Raw genomic sequence first — 7,316 nt, 5'->3', positions numbered from 1 at the left:
TTTGAATTTTGGTTTCGAAATACTCAGCACAATGATTGCAGGACATCCTGGATTTAAGACCTCTTGGGCATATGCTTGCCATGTTAGCTTCTCCACCAGGAAAAATAATCCCCTTTGCTTTGTAGTAGCTCTTGGGGATGGCTCCCCCTTGGTGTATCTTTTGCTACTTGAATGTGATCTCTATGCCTCTCACTGCCTCCTAGGAGAAGGGACCTGCAGAGTGGTATGCATGTCAATGTCTGCTCTTTCACTCTGCTGTTTCTCCTCCTCCTCCTCCTCCATTTCCCCTTGCCTGGCTCTGCGTCATGTTAGGTGCTGACCTTTCTCTCATTGCTGCTTCTCTACTTTCACCCAGCACTCTTTGTAAGGACCAGAAACATGGGATAATATCGCTGGCAGTCAGCCTCTGCTGTGCTGCACTGCCCCGCACTAGTGATTTTCCCTCCCTGCTATGTAGCTCCTGATGCTTCACACATGTCCTCGGTGAAAGGGTCAAAGTCTCCTATCCTGAGGGAGTTTATGTGTGTGATAAGGGAGAGAAGCAGGGGGCAGATGCTGGGGAAGGGGAAAAGTTTGTAGGTGAATGGGAAGGAAATGGTCAGAAAAATGGAGGCTTGGTGGAGGCAAGGGGTAAGAAATATGGAAGGATGAGAGAGGTAGCATTACATGAATGAGGCATGAGGTGGAGTAGATGGAGGAATAGAAGGAGGTGGTGAAGAGGATGGGAAAAAATGAAAAAGAATAGGAGAAAGGGAAATGGCGTGCAGAGGTAAAAGCCCCAAAAGGCATGAGAAATGCTACAAAGGAGTGAGAAGAGATGGCAGTTAAGTTAAGAGAGAGAGAAAATGAAGGAGAAAGGAAGAGAAAGATAGCTGTTACTATGTATGCTATAATGGCTGGGAGCTTGGGTTCCTGGTGGCAGCAGCAGAAGGTGGCAGAGCAATGGAAGAAACAGCACACAATGGGGAAACATCACCTTTCCCTCCCCCACCTCCCACCCCCCAGACTGCAAACTTGCAAATGTAAATATTAATACACGCCCACACTCACCCAGGCATTAGAGGCAAGCTTGGTAGGAGCTAGAAATCAGAAAGAAATAGAAATGTTTTCATCAAGCAAGTGCCAGGCACCCAAAATCCAGATGGATAGATTATCCATTTTTAGTTTAAAGTCGAATCAAAGAAAAGTTTCTTCAGTTTAGAATTGCTTTCAGATATCTTATACTATGCAAAAGCTTTTTATTGAGAGTTTCACTAAATCCCATTAAATCCTCTTCTCACTCATTTAGCTGTAGCTCTGGTCACATCTAGATAGATGTAATGCTAGGTGGGATTATATTAATAAAAGAACCAAACTCATTGCTACTTGAATCTCTCTTTTACATAACGATAGGTATATGCTTTTTAAAGTTGGTTTTATGCTTGTCAAGATAAAGGGATGTAGTATTAACAATACAGAGCCCAATATAAAATACTAACGATCATTCATAATTCATTATATATAATAATAATGTCACTTGGCTAAATAGCTCACTTCATCTTTACATTCCGAATAGAACACTCAGATCCACAAGCAAAGGTCTTTTACAAGTTCCTACTGTTCATGGCGCGCTCTTGAGGTTAGGGACAGATCAATTTCCATAGCCGGCCTATACTCTGGAACACTATGCCGGTTGAGCTAAGACTAGAACCGAATATTAAGATCTTTAAAAAAGCACTGAAAACAGCTATTTAACATCGCACATCCGAAAAACGATAGCGGTCGAATATTGTAAAATTGATTATAATTTTTTTATGCTAGGTTACATTTTACTGTAATTTAGTTTATGTATAGTGTTATTTTATGTTACTTGATTGTTGTGAACCGCCAAGATTGTTTTATCAGATTGACGGTATACAAAGAAATAAATAATAATAATAATATAAATCTTACTAATAAAGGTACTTTAGTCAAACCTAAACTTAGGGAGAACCTTTCTGATTTAATAATTCTTCCATAGTATAATGTAGAGATAAAGGATTATTAGGAATCTCTTGGCGTTAAGGAACAGGCCTGATAAAAGAAGGAAAAGAGAAAGGCCCTATAAGAAAATCCTTGCTAAATCATAACCAAAAAGTCTTCTGATGATGTTGTCAAGATAAAGAAAAGGGAAGGGTTTTCACTAGCATTTTTTAACCAGCTGCAGTGGTAGGGTTCCTTCTTTATTTCCATGCTCTGTACAACAAATAGAGGTTCATATTCAGCAGTGCAGGGAGCATGAATTGATCCCGCTAACTTTAAATGAGAAATTCTGCTGCTGAATATGCTTGCCTAAAGTGACCTTGTTACCCTGCTAACCTGAGGCAAACACTTCCTCCAACCAGGCTTATCAGTGTAACTTTAGCCAGGAAGAGTTCATTATAGATGCTATCCGGCTAAACTTAAGCTCTACCCCAGGAATTTCCCCTACTTTCCCTTGTTTTACTTTGTTTAATTTTATCCAAGTAACATTTAACTGGCAAGGGGGACATATTCAAATGCAGATTTTTGTATGGGAAACTTAGAAGTTAAATATTGACCCCCAAAGGGCACAATTCACCCATATTCAAAATGTATACACATTTTTGTAGGTGGGTTGCCTTCATGGCTCAGGCCATTATTGCACTGCAGTGTGCTGCACTGATTTGCTCTCGGGTCTGCTGTCCAATGAGGGCAGCAGGGCTGAGGACTGTAATAGATGTGACCTGTTCAAACTAGAAACAGAGGTGTCAGGACTGGCCACTGGTGAGACTTGTGGAACATGATCAGCTATTCTCACTTGGGTGATCCTTTATGTAACCCTCATTCTCAAGGCACTTCCTAAAACAGGGAAGGGGCCACCCCCAGATGCTCCAAAATATGGAAAAACTCCGGATCAGGATTCTCCAGTGGGAGGCAGCAAAAGAAATGCAAGGAGCAAGGGGATCACCTGAGAGTTTCTCAATCAAAATAGTCCACATGCTGGGTCTTGTTCTAAAACAAAAAAAAGGCTTTGTTTTATTATTCTGACATTCAATCTCAATTGAGATATCACACTGGTTTACATTCAGGTACTGTAGGTATTTCTCTATCCCCAGAGGGCTTACAATCTAAGCTTTTGTACCTGAGGCAATGGAGGGTAAAGTGACTTGCCCAAGGTCACAAGGAGCGACAGCAGGACTCGAACGCTGGTCTCCTGGTTCACAGTCCACTGCTCTAACCACTAGGCTATTCCTCCTCCCTCAGTATGAGTTTTACCACCTCCTTCCCTCCCTCAGTATAAGTTTTATTCCACCTCCCTCAGTATAATTCCTCCTCAGTATTCAGTATAAGTTTTACTGAAAACAAAATGAAAGGGTTTCAGCGATATAAAAATTTGAAGAAGCATCATGAGTTACAAAACACAGCTCCTCATACAGCTTGAGTAACCAGTAGGAAATCGGACTTCCTCTTGTTCAGGGACCCCAAATGAATTAGAAGTGCCTCTTGTTCCTCTCAGAACTGGTATAGCTGCTGGTTAGGGCACTTAGGGGGTTATTTTCTAAAGCTAGCGCTAGCTAGATCAGAGAGGAGTAACCACCGGAAGGGGAGGAGTCTGGGCAGACGCCGCGAAGACAGCACGGATGGCGAAAAGGTAAGGAGCCTTTTCGCTTCCAATTTCGCGCCCAATAGCACCACCTTTTATAATGGCGTTATTGGGTGCAAAAGCCGGCAGCGATCACACCACAGAGGTGCAATTGCTGCCGGCTTTCGCAGGCCCGCCTCCCGCTTCACCCCCCCCCCTGTACTGCGCAATTCATAGAGCTGTGCGTCATTAGAAAATCCCGGCCTTAGTCTCTCAGATAAGTCTCCTTCTCCCTTTGAGAAAATAACCCTCCAGGAACTCATCCCCACCACATAACAGAGTAAAATTATTTTAGAATGGATAAGAAAAGCAAACAACCCATTTTCTTCCAAGAGCTAAGAGAGCCACAGTCTTTGCTGCCTTCCTCTTGCTCCTCTTGACAATGTCTCCTCCTTGTGATCCATGCGGTCACCTTTATAACCTTTGGACACAGACTCACCATCTCTATCATTCCCCACTAGATATATAATCCTCCTGCTGGAAAATTGCACATGTTCATCTGTGGTGCAGCATAATAAAAATATACCTTTATACAGCTTTTAGTAGAACAGCCATCTTAGGAGACTTTCCCAACAGCAACAACCCCCTCCCTGGTAGCAGAGAACAACTTGAGTATGCCAAGTAACAATATTTCAAAAGCAATGGTTTTTATCTTGCTGTTATTAAGTGGCAGCGACATATATTATACTCCGAAACACTTTAGCTGGTGAATTTCAAACTGTACATGACAATCTAAAAAATGAAGATAAGTTTATCATCAGTATCTACTGTACTAGTTTAGTGAACCATCATAACCACTGTTTATAAATTCAGACTCTCCCTAGGCTTGTGTGACCTTTTTCAATGGCATAAGATCAATGAAATTGTTTCTGGTTCATCAGTAGGTGCCATGAAATGGTCTGTCTCTGCTATCGCCTCAACAGGAGTCATGATGAAAGGCATAATGTCATCAGATGCTGTTGCTGTGCCTCTTCCCACCTCTTTTTATGTAACCAGGGACCTGTAGACTCATTCTTCACCAATTTGCCCCTCTACTGCCTCCTGTGGACCCTGTGCAGACAGGTCGTCTTCATGAGACAGTGACACTTGATTCAGATGTCACCAGATCTACCTTCCACCCTACAGTTCCACCACCAGGAATGGGGCACGGCCTGGGCTACAGCACAACCTGTCAGACAGCGTGGCTCATGCCCAAAATTGAGGTATAAACGGAATTATCAACCACTAATTTTTGTGATGCTACATTAACATCATAGTAGAATTTTTGCACTTCCTGCTTTTGTGTTACTTTAGTATTATCACCAGGGTTTTAAAACTCCAAGTATGCATGTAATCAGTTTGACTGGTGACTTTTCAGTGGTGGAATACGGTATGGTAAGCCAACCTGGTCTCTAAGGAGCCATATCATTTTTTAAAGCCATCTCCTTAAAGGTTTCTACAGTTCATGCTGCAAGGTCACTTGATGCTGGGTGATTTGGTGTAAGTCTCACGTGCTTTATGTTGTTTTCCTCCATGAATTCCTGAAAATCTGGACTTACAAATTAAAGTCCATTATTACTTACTACTACATCTGGCAATTCAAAAATAAAAAAATAAAACAATTTATGAATAGTACAGTCAGCAGTAGTAGAGGACATAAAAAGTGTACTTTTCAAAGGCATTTCTGTGATTAAAACAGTGCTTTATGATTGAAAATGACTTGTTATGAAATTGTTAACCCAATATGTAGGTACACTTAGCAGTATGCATGTAAGTTTGCCAGGAGTGAGCAGAGGTGTCTTCAGGACCCAAGTTGGGGCAGGGATTGCACTTATACGCATTCTTTTAGATTTTCTAAAGCATGCATGTAAAATTCACTGAAAATTTCCTTGCACATATTAACAGGTGCAATTGTGTGAGGATAGTTTTGGTAGGATAGTTTTCAAAGCAAACAACATTGCATAAGTTCACTTTGAAAACTGGTATAAGATATGCAAGTTTTTCCTGACTTTCTTATGCGAGGTGATACAAAATCACCCTCTAAATGTACATCAGCCCATTTGAAATGGGCATCTGCTATTACAGAGAAGATTTTTCCTATACCTGGGCCCATAAAATCTATGTGAAGAGTGTCCCAGGGTCATTGCGGCCAGTCCCATGGATCTATTTCTTTTATTTTTTTATTTTTATTTTAAAAATTTGTATATACCGCATAATGGATAAATATATATCCGTCTAGGCGGTTTACACATGGTCAAAACATACATAGTATAAAAGTACAAACAATTGTTAAGAGGTTAATTAAAAAACTTGATATTATGCAGTTATCTAGGGATACCTTTGGAGGAATTGGATCGACAGACTTTACACTGTTTACACGTAGCCTAGAATAAGCCAATTTGTTGGCTTATTCTAGGCTACGTCCCATAACTGCATGTTAATTCTTATACTCATACTATATCCTGATATACTTTGTGCAATAACTTTAGAACCACTGGTTTAATCCCTGATGGTACAATTACTCTAGCACCCAACAGCAAACTATCCTGGATACTTGATGATTCCCTGCTCTGATAGTAGGGCTGTTAATGAGTAGTAGTGTCCCTTTTTTTCCACCCATTTGTGACCATATGTCGCAATCTAGACAAAAGAGGATTTTGGTCAGGCTCTCTTTTAATCTTTGCTGCATCTACAAGGGATATGGATGGGTATCATTTCCATAAGAAAGATAGTTTCAGTAGGCTGGGGTACCCACTTTGGACTGTTGGATAATGGAAGTCTGCTAAAGGCAGCTGCATTTTTTTAGCTTGATCTGGCTTATATTCACATTTATAATCATAAGCAGACAATGTTAAGACCCATTTCTGAAACCTAGCAGCTGTAATTGGAGGAACTGGCTTATTTTCTCGCAGCAGCCACTGAAGAGGTTTATGATCTGACAAAATTAAAAAATGCCTGTCATAAAGATGAGTGGAATTTCTTTACTCCAAAAATCACTTCAAGTCCCTCATGTTCAAGCTTATGAATAATTTTTTCTGCTGGTGCCAGGGATCTTGAGGCATAACTAATTGGAATTCTGATCTGCCAGGCATTTGATGTTCTAAAACAACACCCACTCCATATGGAGAGGCATCACAAGACAAAAGGAATTCCTTTTCTGACAGTCGTAATGAACCAGTGAGGTATATGATTTCAACAAGTCCTTTGCTGCTGTGACCTTTTTACCCCAATTAAATGTCACCACTTTTTGTAACACTTTATGCAAAAGGGTTGAGATTAATGCTAACCTGCGTAAGAATTTGCCGTAACTCCAACAACCTCAGAAAGGGCTTTAATTGTGATAGCAACCTGGATGCAGGGGTCTGAGTAATGGCACGTTCCTTTTTCTGCAGAAGGTATTACTGCTGCCTCTCTTCTGGACACACCACTTCAGGAGCCTGAGACATACACCTCTCTTTCTTGAAATGCATGGCTGCTGCTGAAAGTCTTGACAAGGCTTCCTTCAGCTTGTGTGAGTGAGCTGCCTCTGTTTCCCCTATAATCAAAATATCATCAAGGTAGACACTGATACTTTCAAACAAACTGCCCATAGCCCTGTGAACTATCCTAGGGTCTGTGGAAGCCCACATAAGGGCGATAGTGATATTGGAACAGTCACATAGAAGCATTTATGGTTATTGTTAATGTTCATTGAGAAAATCTATTTATATATACA

The sequence above is a fragment of the Rhinatrema bivittatum genome, chromosome 10 (assembly GCF_901001135.1).
Source record: "Rhinatrema bivittatum chromosome 10, aRhiBiv1.1, whole genome shotgun sequence".
NCBI classification, from domain to species: Eukaryota; Metazoa; Chordata; class Amphibia; order Gymnophiona; family Rhinatrematidae; genus Rhinatrema; species Rhinatrema bivittatum.
Note: the sequence above shows the minus strand (reverse complement) of the source record.